Below are 17,373 nucleotides of genomic sequence, written 5' to 3' on the forward strand. Positions count from 1 at the left end.
ACGTAATATAAATATTGCTAATTAAAAAGCCATAATAAAAATAAACATAATCTAAAAGTACTAAGTCATGCTAAAATAAGTAGAGTAATAAGGGAGTATTAATTACATGACTAAACGCTAAAGAAAAATAAAAATAGGGTATGCATTTTTATCTAAATCATTGCAAAACAAAAAATAGATATTCAATACATTGTCATTCCTAGTATTAAATTGAATGTCTTTTGTTGGCATTAGTGATTTGATTATGGTTTGGACTTTTGTTAACATTATTTGGTTACTAATATTATTGGCTATAAAATTTATTGAAACATTCAAAAGTTCTAAGTCCAACCTTGAAATAATACATTAAAAGTTAAAATTATGAAAAAGTTTGAGAAACATTTATAAATTACATCACAATAAGTATATTTATGTATTAAATATATCTAAAATTTCTATGTATGTATTGTCGGGTTGGTTTGGTTTCGGTTCGACTTTCTTAGTTAAAACCAAACCAAACCAATTATGGTCGGATTTTTCTTCCAACACCAAACCAAATCAAACCGAACCATAGTCGGATTTTTTTTTCTCGATTTGACTCGAATTATCGGGTTGGTGCGATTTGTCGGTTTTCTTTGTACACCCCTAGTTAGGATGCTTTGTGAGGTCCAGTTATTGTCCCACTAATCCGGATTTGACCTAAGTGAGTGTGTGTGTGTGTGTGTGTGTGTGTGTGTGTGTGTATATATATATGTATATACACACACACACTATTCGTAGCTATATTTTCAGCATATTTATTATTTATAGCTATATTTGAATTTTATAGCAAATCCATGAAACAAGAGATTAATTATTTTGAACTGAAACAAGAGAGCAACTGTCACGACCCGAATTTTCCACCCTCGGGAGTCGTGATGGCGCCTACTAGTGAAAGCTAGGCAAGCCAATCAACTGAATTATTTGCCTTGTTTCCATTTTTTTTTTAAATTCGTTAATAGTTATAGGCCAACAGTTAATAATCATCAAAATTTAACAAGCGGAAGATTCAATTTCAAGTTCAATAATACTGCTAATGCCATTCCATAACAAATCTACCCAAGATTGGTGTCAGAACTTCACAGACTGTCTAAGTGTACTACAAATAAAGGTCTGAAAGAATTAACAAAATACTGTCTCTGGGATTACATAAAAGAAACAGGAAAAATAGATAGAGGGAGACGCCAAGGCCTGCGGACGCCTGCAGGACTACCTCGGGTCGCCTGATGAACAGAAGCGGAAAATCTCACTGCGGTCCGAAATCTGCAGCACTGGGATCTGCACAAAAGAGTGCAGAGTGTAGTATCAGCATAACCGACCCCATGTGCTAGTAAGTGCCTAGCCTAACCTCGGCGAAGTAGTGACGAGGCCAGGACCAGACTACTAAATAACTTGTGCAGATAAATAATGTACATCGGAAAAATAAAGGCAGAAATATACAGTCAAGGATGAGAGGGGGAAACATGCTGCGGGGAAATATCAAATGGCAACAGGAGGACAACATGTAAATTTATGGAACACCACAATTCAATTATCAACAAAAATCAGAAATCAGACAAGTGCACGGCATCACCCTTCGTGCTTTTACTCTCATCCTCACCATAAAATCATTATAAACTGCACGGCATCACCCTTCGTGCTTTTACTCTCTTCCTCACAAAAATCATACACGGCTGGGCTCATAAACATCCAACCTCACGAACTGGTTGGCCAAAGCCTGAACATCCAAAGCAATCGGTCTCTCACCGATCGGAATATACGCAAGACTGCCCATACTGGCTGACTTCCTACTCAAAGCATCATCCACCACATTGGCCTTTCCCGGATGATATAAGATGGTGATATCATAATCTTTTAACAACTCTAACCACTTTCTCTGCCTCAAATTTAGCTCCTTCTGCTTGAACAAGTATTGCAAACTCTTGTGGTCCGTGAACACCTCACATGCCACGCCATACAGATAATGCTTCCAAATCTTCAGCGCGTGAACAATGGCTGCTAACTCCAAATTATGGACCGGATAGTTCTTCTCATGAATCTTCAACTGACGCGAAGCATAAGCAATGACCTTGCTATTCTGCATCAACACCGCACCAAGCCTAACACGAGACGCATCACAATAAACTGTATACGGGCCTGAACCCGTGGGCATAGTCAAAGCTGTCTTGAGCTTCTGGAAGCTCGCCTCGCACTCGTCCGACCACCTAAACTGGACACCCTTCTGGGCCAACCTGGTCATCGGGGCTGCAATAGATGAAAACTCCTCCACAAACCGGCGATAATAGCCTGCCAAACCCAAGAAACTCCGGATCTCTGTAGCTAATGTAGGTCGAGGCCAGTTCTTGACTGCCTCTATCTTCTTTGGATCTACCTGAATGCCCTCTGCTGAAACCACATGACCCAAGAAAGCAACTGAACTCAACCAGAATTCACACTTCGAAAACTTAGCATACAACTGGCTATCTCTCAAAGTCTGAAGAACCACTCTCAGATGCTGCTCATGCTCTTTGTAGCTTAGTTGGTTAGAGTGTCTGCTTAGTTAGCGAATATCTTGAGTTTGACTCTTAGAAAGAACATTTTATTTTTCTGTATTTTTGTCGCCTTAGTTGTATCATTGCGTGAACGAAATATAGTAGATATAGGTTGTATCCTTTGATACATCCCGTGTATACAGTTGATACAGGTTGTATCCTTTATATACACCCTTGTATTTCACTTTGGTTACAATCGATACATGTTGTATTCGTTGCGCGAATGAATACAATTACGCGAACAAATACAGTTGATACAGGTTGTATTCTTTGCGCAAACGAATACAATTGATATAGGCTGTATTCCTTGCGCGTTGGAATACAAGTGATACAAGCTGGTAATAATTAAATGATAACTAATACAAATTATAATGAGGAAAATTATAGTTACTAGGCTTTAAACTATAGTACTTTATGAAAGTTCCTCTTTAAATATTTCCTATCAAGATGTTCTCAATTCTCAAAATTGAAACTTCTAACCTCTGATTACGGGTGGAAGGATATATTTTACACCTGTTGGTGATTAGAAGTTTTCTTTCGTTTTCATTTTTAGTGCAATATTGATACAATGGCCGATAGTGATTTTTCATGTTTACAATCCAACCATATGTAATAGGGATTTAGTAACATATGGCCATATGCTGATCATGTAAGTATAGTTTAACCTATTGTATAAAACATGTTATTTTTTCAAGGTTGTTGATCAAAATACCTATTAAAGATGTGCGGTTACTTGCAATTACCTTGTAAGTAAGTGATCAATTTAATTGCGTAAATATTATTTTATTTGTGCATAAAACTCATATAATAAAATGAATCTTTATTTATCATTAATTTTAAATAATAGGAACCAAATGCTTGATGACTGCGTTATAAGCTGAATGACCAATACTCTGAAATTCAAGCACATTTCTTAAATCTTGTCGGCAACTCAAGATTTATGTATTAATTTACTCGAGTATAACTATACAATTCCTGACAATCCCATGGATGCCATTTCACAATTCACACTAATCATATATGTTTTAACGGATACTGAGTTCCCATTAATTAAAAATAAATAAAAGGAGCGTATATAAATCATTTCCTTCTAGCGCATGGTTTGTATTATAAATAATTTTGCTAGCTTTTGTGAATCCTTATCTGCTATATTTGGTGTTTCTTTTATAGTAGTGGGAAATTCTGGCTGATATGAAAACTAGGGTGGGGTTATATAATAATAGGAGACAAAAGAACAATAAAAGGACATCAATATCCTTTACTTAGATTCTAAGTTACTGTACCAGTGCCCTACATATATTCATTTATTCTCCTGTAAAAACTAGAAAATTACGAGTGAGTCACAGTATCCTGGCAAAAGGAGTTACTCTTATGCATGCATCATCAAGGAAAAGGGGACAAATAGCGAATAAAAGGCAATACTAACAGTGATTATCACGAGCAAGAAAAGATATAACCCATTCTAAACTCTGAGTCGATCGTTAGAGCAATAAGGAATTATATCTTGTGTGCAAAATCTCATAATACGTATTTTTTGCTTTGACAAAAGAAAATTCATGGAATTGCTCCTTAGGATATGCCATGTTAAGCCCAAAAGCGCACAAACCATGCAAACTTACATCCCTTTCTTATGTGTAACTTTATTTTTCCGTCTTTACCTAATTAGGTGTCATATTTATCCATTCTTAGTAGGGATGACAACGGCGCAAGGCAAAAGTAAGGTAGGGCAGGGCAGGTCCTTAATGGGGCAGGGCAGGGCAATACGTAAACGGGACAGGACAAGATATGGCGGGTCAAAACACTTTTTTAGAAATTTTTAATTAAATAGGACATGGCAGCGATAGGTGAGGAGTTTGAGCTTCATTAAGGTCAGAAGTTAAAAAAACTTGATTAGAATCTTGCAAAATGAAAAAGAAAAAAAGGTTAAGAAAATGAAGGAGAATCTAAAGAGGGGAGAGCAGGATAGTGCTTAATAGGGCGTGGCAGGACAGGACAGGACAAAAACTTGAAGAATGCTCAATTAGAAGCCTATAAATTATTCTTTTATCTTTGATCATTCTCATCGGTCCTCCTTCAATCATGAATATCACACATACACCCTCCTTAGGGACTCGAAATCTTTTTCTAAAGGCTAGCCCCATCATCATACTTGACGCGCAAGCCCAATTTTTGTACCATATATGTGAGAATCTAAGCCCATATTGCTCATGTATCATTTGCTTTGCTTTGGCTAATAAAATGCACATACTTGTCTCTGGGCTACACTACATCGAACACAATAGCATATTTGACCATATGAATTTGTATTTTATCTTATAAATATCCACTTTACTCTTTCAGAACTTGCAAATGATGAAACTTAATTGGTTTTTCTTGATGATCTGTCTTCCGTCATGCATGGGCGTCACAATTTTTTGATAAGAGACTTGTATATAGAGAAAGAATGTTGTATTTATCCTATTTTAAAGGATACTAGTCCCTAATTACATAAGGTGCACGTATATCCAATGATAATTAGTATAAAATGTGTATCCACAACAGTAATAATTAATTTAAGGGTTCATCTTATAAAAAATAATATAAAGTTTTAGAAATCCAAGATTACTATTTTGGAATATTTCTAGTTTCTGCTTGAAACTTTTTAATAAGAAATTGAAAACTTTGTGAAAGAGATTTACTTCTTTTATTATTTCTAATATAAGAAATAATGATATTTTTTTTCACTAATTTAAATTTATTATATTTCTTGCTTTTCCATACATAGAAATACTAATGTTCTTTAATTAGCTAAGCATTAAAGTAGCAAAAGAATAAAAATGAAACTGCATGAGATGAGGGGAATACATAAATTGATATAAGATGTAACATAAATTAATAATTCAACTTTTGTGTGATATATGCAAAATGAAGTGCTGAATTCATAGATTATAAAAATTGAAGCACTAAACTCTTAGATTTAATTGTTTCATCGTATTTCCAAATTGATCCTTTTTTGGAATATAATACACTCTTTGATTCTATAGGAAAGGATAATGAACGTGATCATACCATATTCCACTTAATTGTTATTGGTAAAATTGGTGTTTTTCTGTTTTTGCTTTATTTCTATTGATAATCACAATTTGTTGTGTATATGTTAGTTTCCTATTCTTTTGGATATAATCCCTTGCTAGAATTTTCAGATGTATGTTTGTAATTGTACCTGATTTGTACATGCATTAGGTCTCTTTGATTAATTTTGACATGTCACTAACTTATTAGTACATAATTTAAACCACTTATGAAAGTATTAAAAATGACTGGAATTTTGAAGTAGATTTTGCATCAAGGTGTTTGGTAATATGCCTAAGTCATATTTTTAAATTTTCTTGTCTTTGTCCTTTTTGGGTTACCTCAATATTTTTTGTATAAGTTTAATTGAGAGGTTTCTTCCAAGCCATCATATTTAACACTTGGGTTTCTATTCATGCAAAAATGAATGGACTTTTGGATTGGGTGGTTATAGCATAAAAAGAAGCTCAAATGACATGCCTGGCAACTATATGAGATATGACCATTCAGAGTCTCTTTGGCAGGTAAGTTCTCTCAATTTCCTTTTCCCCTCTCCTGTGTGTGATCCTGATGTTAAAGTTACTCAAGCTCATATGATAGAATTTAAGGGTCCATCAAACTATTAAGAGAACCAGGTTCTCTATTAGTTCCCACAGAACATACGCACACCGCAGTAACTAAATGACACAATGTAGTTTTACTTGGAAAACTCCCATCTCACGGGATTAAAAATCATGACCTACCCTTGTAGGATTTCAACTTTACTACTAAGCAAACTTCAGATTACAACCTATGTAACCTAGGAATTAACCTCTTATTCCCTTACTAACTCTATTACAAGCCCCTTTGTAATAACTTTATTACAAAGCTTACAACTCGACTAACTCTAGCCAAGACACAAATACAAGATTTATGATTTTACAAAAGGTTTCCTACACTACTTCTAACTAAGCTGTAGGAATTACAAGTAAAGTAGTTTAACAAAGGTGCAACACAACTAAGGACATGTAGTGACTCAATACAGGAAACTGGTCCTTCGTTATGTTGTTCTTTGTTCTTGATGACATTGAGAATCACTTGCGAGATTGACACACACACTTGAGAGAATGCTTGATGGATTCTTGAATGTGCAAGAATGATGTTTTGCCTTTGCTTCAATGTTAATATTACATAGGTGGCATTACTTGAATGATGCAAACATGTTTGGTACAAGGGCATTCCCTAAAGTTGACTGCTGCACTATTTGCATTGTTGCGTGCGCAGGCAGCAACTTTACAGCTATTGGGGAGTTGACTGGTATAGTCACCAAGGGAACTGGTATCTATATGTTCCTTCTGTTATTTCTTTGACTCTGAAGAGTTGAACCACGTCCCCAGCTTGTGACTGGTTATTCTTAAGTACTTGAGGATGTGTAACAGGTTCCTTATCTGGTTCTTATCATTAAGTTTGTTAGATCATCAAAACATAATAAGGATGCATATGCCTATCAATTTTTCCCTTTTTGATGATGACAAACTTATAATTGAAGTTCCCCCTAAGAACCAGAATGGCATACGTGTTTCCTGTATTTCCCCTAAATCTGTGACAAACTTATAATTGAAGTTCACCCTAAGAACCAGAATGACATACATATTTCCTGTATTCCCCCTGAATCTGTTCAGTATCTTGTTCCCCCTTAATTAGTTTTCCCCCCTTTGGCATCATAAAAAGATTAGTAGCAAGCAATAAGCAAAAAAGAAGTCTAGCTTGATTAACTCATGCCACATGTGTGCACACAAACATGACTAAAAATAGAGCAGAAGAACAAGACATGTACAGCAAAAAGGACGGAATTTTCATTAATTTTTGGAGATAAAACAGGGAGCACTTCCAAATGTTACATAATCATCCACAAAATAAAATAACAAAAAGGTACCAGCCATTGAAAACATATCTAACACATGGGAACCAAAATAGATAACAGACACTTTGAACTTGACACTGGGAAGGGAACGACTTTAAGGAGCATTGGAAGGGGAAAGCCCAGATGAGGAGGCAAGGGTTCTAAGGAGGATGTCCATTCGAGCATTGCTGACACCTGCTCGTTAAGCAGCCTCTCCTTAAGGTCCTCAACCTGTTTCGTGAGGTCAACATTTTTCTTTGCCAGACGGGCAACCTCTGCGCTTTGGGAACTACTGGAACCAGGTGCCTCGTGGACCTGACTGAGGTGACCTTCGAGAATGGCATTCCGTGCCTTCAGCTTCCTTATCTCTTCAGCGGCACTATTCTGAGCGTTAATCAGCTGATAGATAGTGGAAGTGCTGCCAACCCCTCCCCTCTTATCGATGCACTCACACTCTTCTAAGGTGGTCTTGGAGAAGGTTTGCTTTCGAGTACCCACTTTAGCCTTTCCCAAAGGGACTTTGAAAAATTCAAATACGTTAGTGAGGAGGAACCCGTAAGGCAGCCCATGATTACCATCCTTGAACTCTGCCACTATCTTCATGTGCTCTATCATAAAAACAGGTAGGTTTATAGTGATGTAGGCATCCGGTACTTCCATGAGAACAAGTCTGCTCGTGATGTGATGGAACATCTTTCTGCGCGTGGGAGCAGAACTTTGTTCACCTTTTCAAACAATAGTTGGTACACTGGAAGGAGGGCCTTCTTGTGTACCCGTTCCCCTTGTTGTACTTCCTTATCCTTCAAGATGGCATTTCTAAAGTTCGAAGAACAAGTTCCCTCAATGGAGGACATTCCGCCAGTAGGCACGCCCAAGATGGTTCCCAGTACAATAGTATCCATAACAAAATCAACACCATTCACTCTCATACAGATGTTATCATCCTCAACTGTGAAGAAGTCGGCATAGAAACTACGCACCCCTGCCTCATACACTTTGGGGCTGTCACTTGTGAACAAATGTGTCCACTGTTGGAATTCATAGATGTCAGCCAGTTGGCGCATTCCTGATATGTCAAGAATATCAGGGGAAAATGTGCGTCCCCACGACACCTTCTGGTTTCTCAAATTTCCCCTTCCCTCATCCTTGGCCACATTCACTTTGGCCTTCTTGGAGGAACCAAGTTCTTCATTGGCACCAGCCTTTCGCTTAACTGATTTTCTCACACTCTTCCCTTTGTCGGCAGATTTCTTGGACACCTTCTCATCAGACTCCCCAGCCACTCTTTTACCAGACTCCTCAACAACTCTCTCACCAGATTTCTCAACTACTTTCTCACCTAATTTTTCACACTCAACATTGCTCAAACCCATCTCACTCACAAATGACTCTTTCTTGGACTTTGGAACTGTAAGTTTCTTTGAGGACTTACGAACTAAGGAACCAGGTTCCTCATTCAACTCATCATCAATATCAGCAACTAGTGCCGGAGGCACTACCTTCTCATTTACAACCTTTCCATCCTTTACCAATCTCCTCCTCTTCTTTTCTTCTTTGCTTTTCCTTAGGACTGACTCAAGAGCTTCCTTCTTCTACAACCTAGTGGTAGGTCTCTTAGGATTTGACTCCCGTGGAGTTGCCTTTCTACTCCTAGCACTAATGAAGCTCGCAAGAGCCATATTGTCACAGTCATCTTCACTATCCTCTTTCTCCCCCTCAAATAGAGATCTCATTTCAGGAACAACAATTGACAATGGCTCAGCATAGAAATGAGGAGAAGGAGCGGGATCAGTACTGACCTGGGGTTCTTGTGGAGAACTAGGGGTTTTATCCTAAATAGAAGTAGAGGGCTCCTCTTGGGCAGAGGGATCAGGTCCCCCAGTTGGTTCCCTAGTAGTACTGTCAGGTGACAAAGTTTTGACAGGCTCCAGTTCCCTACCCTCTACATGTGTACCATTATCTTCCCCCTCCCCCGAGACCCATTGGTTTCAGACACACCCTCATAACCTCCAACCAGACTTCCCTCATCAGCTATTGACAACATATTTTCTATAGCCTCTTATTTTTGTAACTCCAAAGTAAACTCAGAAGTCATAGGAAAAGCATTACCTGTAGAATCAGCAACATTCAAATTAAGGCCTGGGGTAGTCATTTCCGATTCATCACTGTTACGACCCACACCTTGTTGTATCTCAGAACTTTCTTCCATTGGCAGACTAGAAATTTCCTGATTTTCTTCTCCCTCCACTGTATCTTCTTCGACCATTTTTTTCGTGAGGCAGAAGGAGAGGTTGTAGCCATAAACTTTTTTTAGGAGTTGAAGTTTTGCGACTCCGATGAGAGCCAGTACTTGATTGGGTTAGACACGAGGCAGTAGGTGGTTGTGACTCTAGATTAGGGTTTGGACTGGATGACATAGGGGTCATAGACTCTGTCACTGGTGCTTCAACAGGTGAAGACGCAGTGGGGGCGATGCTTGGAACAATTTTGGCTTCGAGATTTTTAGACATGGTAGAGTGTAGTGAGAGTTTATGGAAGAAGAGGGTATTTGGTGGTTGAAAAAAAAGGGGATTTTTGGCTTGTGATGTGAACAGTTGTGAAAGTGACCGTGTTTGGATTTATTTAGAAAGGGGTGAGGGACCGGTTAGGAACAGGTATCGATTTTTGGGTAAACGGGTCGTTTCATAACGGGTAGGACGCTTGATAACTAGGGATTTTGACGCATTTTATACTCCTTCTTCCTTATGCTTTGCTTAGAAATTCATACAAAATAGTTCCAAACAGCTCACAAGTTGTGCTTGATTGCAGGTTTGATCATCAAAGTGACAAGATGTCAAAGATCAGCTTGAAAGGAGTGAAACTTGCACAAGTGCCAAAGACAAGACAAGCTCAGGGAAAACAGGCCTACTGCAGCCGCACACCACTTTGTGCGGTCCGCACTAGGAGATTTAGAGAGGTGATTTCCAGGCTAAGAGACAGTGCGGCCGCACTAGGTTTTGTGCGGTCCGCACTGAAGGCAATGCGGCCGCAGTCGATTTAGTACGGTCCGCAGAGCCAAAAATCAGAGAAGTTGCAATTTGGAGTTTTCAAGCCAATGCGGACTGCAGTCCATTTTATGCGGACCGCACTAGAAGCCTCCGCGGCCGCAGTCCATTCTCTGCGGTCCGCGATGCCAAGATTCATAGAGCAATTTTTCAAGGCCAAAGCCTCAGTGCGGACCGTAGTCCATTTTGTGCGGTCCGCACTAACCCCGCAGGGGCATTTTTGTCAGAATTTTTCAGCCCAGTATAAATAGCTTTTTTTTCCATTTTAGGGTATCAGATATTGTAATTAAGCAGCTGCGCTCATGGGTTCGACTTTCTAAGCCACTTTGGGCAATTTTAGCTACTTTTAATCATTGAATCTTTGTATTTAACTTAGTGATTAATCAATATGAGTTTTTCTTCATCTATTTCTTGCTTTTCTTCTTTAATTATGAGTAGCTAGACCCATAAGCTAGGGTTGTGGCTCAACCCTAGTGTGGGTAATTGATGGGACTTGTAATTTAGGGCTAAATTGACTATGGGTGCTTGTTATTTGGGCCAATTTCATGGTTCATTTCTGAATTAGTGGTTGCAAACACTAGTTTGTGTTGAGTTGACTTGAGCCCTTCTTGAGAAAGAGAGCCTAAGTCTCCGAAATTGGTCCAACAATGAATTGGGGCGTACTCAAGAGATTGATAGCCCCAATTAAAGGGTTAAACCTCGAGAGAGTAATACCCGAATTGAACCCTAGTTGCTTGTGTAAATTTGCATACCCAATTGGTCTTGAGAAAGCCAATTCGGGCAAAATCACTCGAACCACCAAGAGGTGTAGAGTGGGTAAAGTCGTGTAACGGTTATAACATACTCCCCAAACGTTTCAAACATGCCTTAAATTCAAGTACCCGTCGATTGACCACCTAGGCGGTAGTCACTACCCTAGTGCCTTTTAAACCTATTTGAACATCTCGTAGCATTATAACTCGTAGCATAATTTAGTTGCAATTACTATTTGTAGATAGATAATAGTAGAAGTAAACAAAAACCCCAAAAATGAATAGAAGTGTAATTAAGAACATATGCACAATTCTACACTAGATAGATTCTCGATTCCAAGTTCTAGCTCTCTGTGGATTCGATCCCGACCCTAAATCGGGTAAAAGCTGCTCCGACCCTCTCTCGCTACTTAAATAGTAGTGCGGAGTAGGCCGCGATCAACGCTTGGGTTCAAGAAGCGGGGAAGATAGAAACTGACATTTTAATGATGTGGCACCATTTAGCCATTAAAAAGTTATGCACGAGACAGAGGAACTACTAACCTGTGTCAAGGGAACCAGGTTCCCTGACAGATTTGTAAATGTGAGCCTCATCCTTTGACCAAAATGCGATACCATTTGCTACTTGTTTGCTCTGTAATCGTCATGCGTGTCTGCCTGCGACGGTATAGAGATGAGTTAGACTTTGCCAGAAAACACATTTTAGCTATTTTACCTGTTCATTTCTTTCATAACCAATCATCGAGGGACCAGGTCCTTAGGTTGATTTCATCAACCCTAGTTCCAAGCGATTCTTTTCAAATTGCTCTCTGCTCAGTGCTTTGGTGAAGATATCTACAATTTGATCTTCTGTGCTGCAAAACTTCATGCAGATGAGCCCTTTTTCGGCATTGTCTTTGAGGAAGTGATGTCGCACATCAATATGCGTTGTTATCTTATGTTGAACTGGATTCTTTGCCATGTTGAGAGCAATAGTGTTGTCACATAGTAAGGGAACACAATCAGAAAACACACCAAAATCTTCTAGCTGCTGTTTGATCCACAGCAGTTGAGCACAACAAGAGACAGTTGCCACATATTCAGCTTCTGCAGTTGAAAGAGCCATTGAGTTTTGTTTTCTTGTGCACCATGAAATTAGACACAAACCCAGAAAATGTGCCATGCCAGAAGTACTTTTCCTATCCACCAGATAACTAGCATAGTCAGCGTCAGCATACCCTATTAAATCAAAATTATCTCCTGAGGGATAGTAGAAAACCAGGTCCCGTGTTCCTTTAAGATACCTCAAAATTCTTTTGGCAGCCTTCATATGAGACTCTTTTGGATTAGATTGAAACCTGGCACAGAGTCCCATACTGAAAACGATGTCTGGTCTGCTTGTTGTAAGATACAGGAGTGAACTAATGATACCTCTATACATGGTCTCATTTACAGGAGAACCACGTTCATCTATGTCCAGGCGAGTGACAGTGGCAATGGGTGTATCAATGAATTTTGAACTCTCCATCTCAAATCTCTTCAGAAGCTCTTCGATGTACTTTTGCTGACTTATCATTGCGTCCTTAGGAGTTTTCTTGACTTGTAGACCCAAGAAGAAATTCAATTCCCCCCATCATTCTCTTTTCAAACTCATTTCCCATGAGTTTCACAAATTCCTCACACAAAGAATAATTTGTTTCTCTGAAGATAATGTCATCAACATAGACTTGCACGCTGATAAGGTTCCTCCCTCGTTTCTTCAGAAATAAGGTGTTGTCAATTTTTCCTCTTGTAAAGCCATTTTCTCGAAGAAACTTGGACAACCTTTCATGCCATGCACGAGGAGCCTGCTTCAGTCCATATAATGCCTTGTCAAGTTTAAACACGTGCTCAGGATGCTTATGGCACTCAAAATCAGGCGGTTGCTTGACGAAAACTTCTTCTTTCAGAAAGCCATTCAGAAATGCACTTTTGACATCCATTCGAAACAATTTGAATTCCATATGAGATACAAAGGCAATGAGGATTCTGATGGCCTCCATTCGAGCAACTGGAGCAAAAGTTTCATCATAGTCAATTCCTTCTTCTTGATTGTAGCCTTGAACTACTAGCCTTGCCTTATTTCTTGTCGTGTTTCCAAACTCATCAAGTTTGTTTCTAAATACCTACCTGGTTCCTATGACAGTTCTTCACCAGGTCGAGGAACCAATTGCCATACACTGTTCCTCTCAAATTGATGGAGCTCATCTTGCATAGCCGTAATCCGGTCAGCATCTTTCAAAGCTTCCTTGATATTTTTTGGCTCAATTTGAGAGAGTAATGCAGAGAAGGCAAATGAGTTTCTTGACTTTGATCTAGTTTGAATCCCTGAGTCAAGAGGGTGATCATATTCTAAAGAGGATGTGAACTCTTATGTTTCCAGTTGGATACCTCAATCTCATTATGAGAGGATCCAGGTTCTTCTGGATATGATCTATGAGTCATGTTTCGCACATCAGCAGCTGGAGTTCCATGTACAACATCTATAACTCAGTTTTCTGCTTCAGTTATCCTTATTGAGGGACCAGGTTCCTCTATATCAGCTGGAGATTCAGTTGTGCCATTGCCATTTGATTCCTTTTCCTGACTCATCATATCGGCCTTTCCATTTGCCATATCAATGACTTCACCAGGGACATTTGATAGATTTCCATCTTGATTAGCCTTATCGTGTGCAGCTCTTCCAAGGGGGTGTTGTGCTTTGTCAAAGATCACATATATGCTTTCCTCAACACATTGAGTTCTTTTATTGTACACCTTGTAGGCTTTGCTTTGTGATGAATATCCAAGAAATATTCCTTCATCACTTTTGGCATCAAATTTTCCTAGAGCTTCCTTACCATTGTTGAGGACAAAGCATTTGCAACCAAATGTCCTCAAGTTTGTTAGCTTAGGTTTTCTCCCATTCAGCAGTTCATACGGGGTTTTGTTCAATAGGGACATGATCATGCACCTCTACCCAGAAACCTTTTGCAACACCACTATCAATCAGCATTGTCCTAGACATGTCTTCAAGAGTCCTATTTTTCCTCTCCACAACACCATTTTGTTGAGGTGTTCTTGGAGCTGAAAAATTGTGACTTATACCATTTTCAGCAAAAATAACTTGTCGAACTTTGCATTGTCAAATTTTGTGCCATGATCAGATCTTATATTCACAACATTATGGCTCATTAATGTTGTATGGTGGGCCGGGCTGAGACCGGGACCGGACCGGGCCCGCGGTCTTAACGGGCTAAACGGTCCTGGCGGGCCGGTCCTGGTGGGCCGGTCCCCAATGGTGCAGGAGGCCCGTCGCGGGCCGGTTCTCTTCTATAAGCCCACGAGCCCGGGATCGCTAAGCTCGGGACCAGCAGGCGGGCCTGGGCCGGTTCAACTGGGCCTAACGGGCTCCAACGGCTATTTTAAATTTTTTTTTTAAAAAAAAAAGACCAAACGAATATATAAGGGAATATATATACATAACATACAATATATACTACAAGAAAATATATAAGGGAATATATATACATAACATACTATATATAGTATACTATACTAGTATACTATATATATTATATATACTTGAAGAAGTAGTACTATATATACTACAAAACAAGATTTTTCAAAATGAGGGCCCCACCCCCAATGACCACCAACGGTCATATTGCACAAATAGCCGTTTTTTTCCAATTTACAAAACTAACCTTCTCTAACACTATAAATACCCCCCTCCCTCTTCTTCATTTCAATACTCAATACTCATTTCTCAATCTAAATTTCTCTCAATCTCTCAATCTCCAATTTTCAAGATTTCAAGTCTCAATCTCAATTTTCAAGTTAAATCATGCCTCGTTCGGAAAGAGTGCGCTTATTTGTTTCGCAATACTATGAAGTGCTTGAAGAAAATGAATAAGGCCAAATATTAAAGTGCAAGAACTGTGGAAGAGTCTTAAATTTTCGTTCAGGGTGTACCACAGGCATTTTAAGGAGGCATATAAAGTATTGTGTTGAGGGTATTTATCCGCAAATTCGTCTTTAAGATTTTTCAACAATTTGTGTTATTTTAAAATTATTATACGTATTTATGCTTCATGTTGTACTTTGTTATTAATTTATTATGCATGCCAATTTAGTTTTACTATTGTTTTGTTATTTTACTTTTTTGTCAAGCACTTTAATACTTAGATTTCTATATTATATATACTACATATATTTATATAGCCATGTATAAGAGCAATTTATATATATACATACATATATGGTTTACAAGAAATCGCCTTAAATAAAAAAAAATTAAAAAAAAAGCCCGAAAATAAAAAAAGCCCGTTAGGCCCGCTAAGCCCACGAGCCCGGCCCATTTAGCCCAGGACCATATGGGCTTAGGCCCGTCACGGGCTGGTCCCACCCGTTGAGCCCACGAAGCCCGGGACCGCCAGAGCTCGGGACCGCTAAGCCCAGGCCCGTTTAGCCCAACCCGTTTAGCCCATCTAGGCCCGGGCCCGACCCACCATACAGCCTTATGGCTCATCTTTACTTGGATCTTTTTCACAAAAGCAGCAAACACTAAAAAATTATTTAGTTTTGAGGAATAAGGTCCATGTGAATTTGGAGTAGTCGTCCACAATGATGAAAATGTATTTCTTTCCTCCTCTACTTGGCACTCTCATAGGTCCACATAGATCCATATGGAGGAGATCAAGTGGCCTTGAGGTGCTTACTTCCTTTTTGGGTTTGAAGAAGGACCTGATTTGCTTTCCTTTTACACATGCATCACACACCTTGTGATCTTGGAAGCTTGACTTAGGCAGTTCACGAACCAGGTCCTTCTTGACCAACTTGTTCAGTAATGTAAAACTTGCATGGCCCAACCTTCTATGCCACAGTACGGCATCATCATCCACAACACTCAAATATGTGAGATCCCCGGGACTTAAAATCAGTGGCATAGATATTTTTGTATCTTTTTGCCATCAGTATCACTTCACCAGTCACAAGGTTTGTTACTATGTAGGTTTTTGACACAAATTCCACCTTGTTGCCTTTGCCGCAGATCTGAGCAACACTCAGCAAGCTGTAGTTCAAGCCATTCACATAATACACATTCTCGATTGAGTGAGTGAGAGATTCCCAATTCTTCCTACTCCCAGAATGTATCCCTTTTTCCATTGCCAAAGGACACACTCCCTCCTTGTAGGGCTTTGAGTGAAAGGAAGTCATTAGTGCTTCTAGTCATATGCTTCGAGCAACCACTATCCATATACCATCTTTGGATGCTTCCTTTTACTGCTCCCTGTACAAGAGAATCAAGTATTAGACTTAAAAATCCAAACAAGTTTGGGTCCCTTGTAATGAGGAAAAAGAAGAATCAAAGTTCTTTTTGCCCAAGCAGGCATCACACGTTTTTATATGAGGGACTGGGTTCTTTAGCAGTAGTTACTTTTTCAGCAAAATTTTTATTTTTCTGCTGGGACTTAGATCTGAATTTACATGTTTCTTTGAAATATCTAGTGTTACCATAGTGAGAGCAGAGCCAGTTATCAGGTACAGTAATGTACTTGCTATGCAGGGTGTATGTTTTTTTTTTTCCTTTGGAACCTGATTCCCTGCCTATTCCTCCCATTGTTCTTATACATAGTAGTGATTGCATCAGAGGACCAGGTCCACTTAAGAGATTTTTCTAGGTCATTCTTCACTTTGCCTAGATCTTTCTGAAGTTGTATGTTTCTTCCAAGTTCAACACACATACTAGATTTCACAGATTTTAGCTCATTTTCAAGCCTAAGGTGTGTCTCACTTGCAACTTCCTTTCCTTTTTGAGTGTTCACATGCCTACTTTCTCTTCTTAGTTCCTCAATTATTTCCTTTAGGTCTATAACTACTACCAATAGATCATCTCTCTCATGCTCTATGTTTGCAACTCTCTCAATCAAGATATCTTTTTCCCTTTTTAATGTAACGACCCGACCGGTCGTTTTGAGCATTTGAATTTTGCTCGGTTGTTTGAGGGCATGAGTAGCTCCGTATGATGTATTATTACTTATTTGAATCGTCGGTTTTGGTTTTCAAGTTATTCGGAATTGATTTAGAAGAATGAT

Source organism: Nicotiana attenuata, chromosome 12 (assembly GCF_001879085.1).
Source record: "Nicotiana attenuata strain UT chromosome 12, NIATTr2, whole genome shotgun sequence".
NCBI lineage: Eukaryota > Viridiplantae > Streptophyta > Magnoliopsida > Solanales > Solanaceae > Nicotiana > Nicotiana attenuata.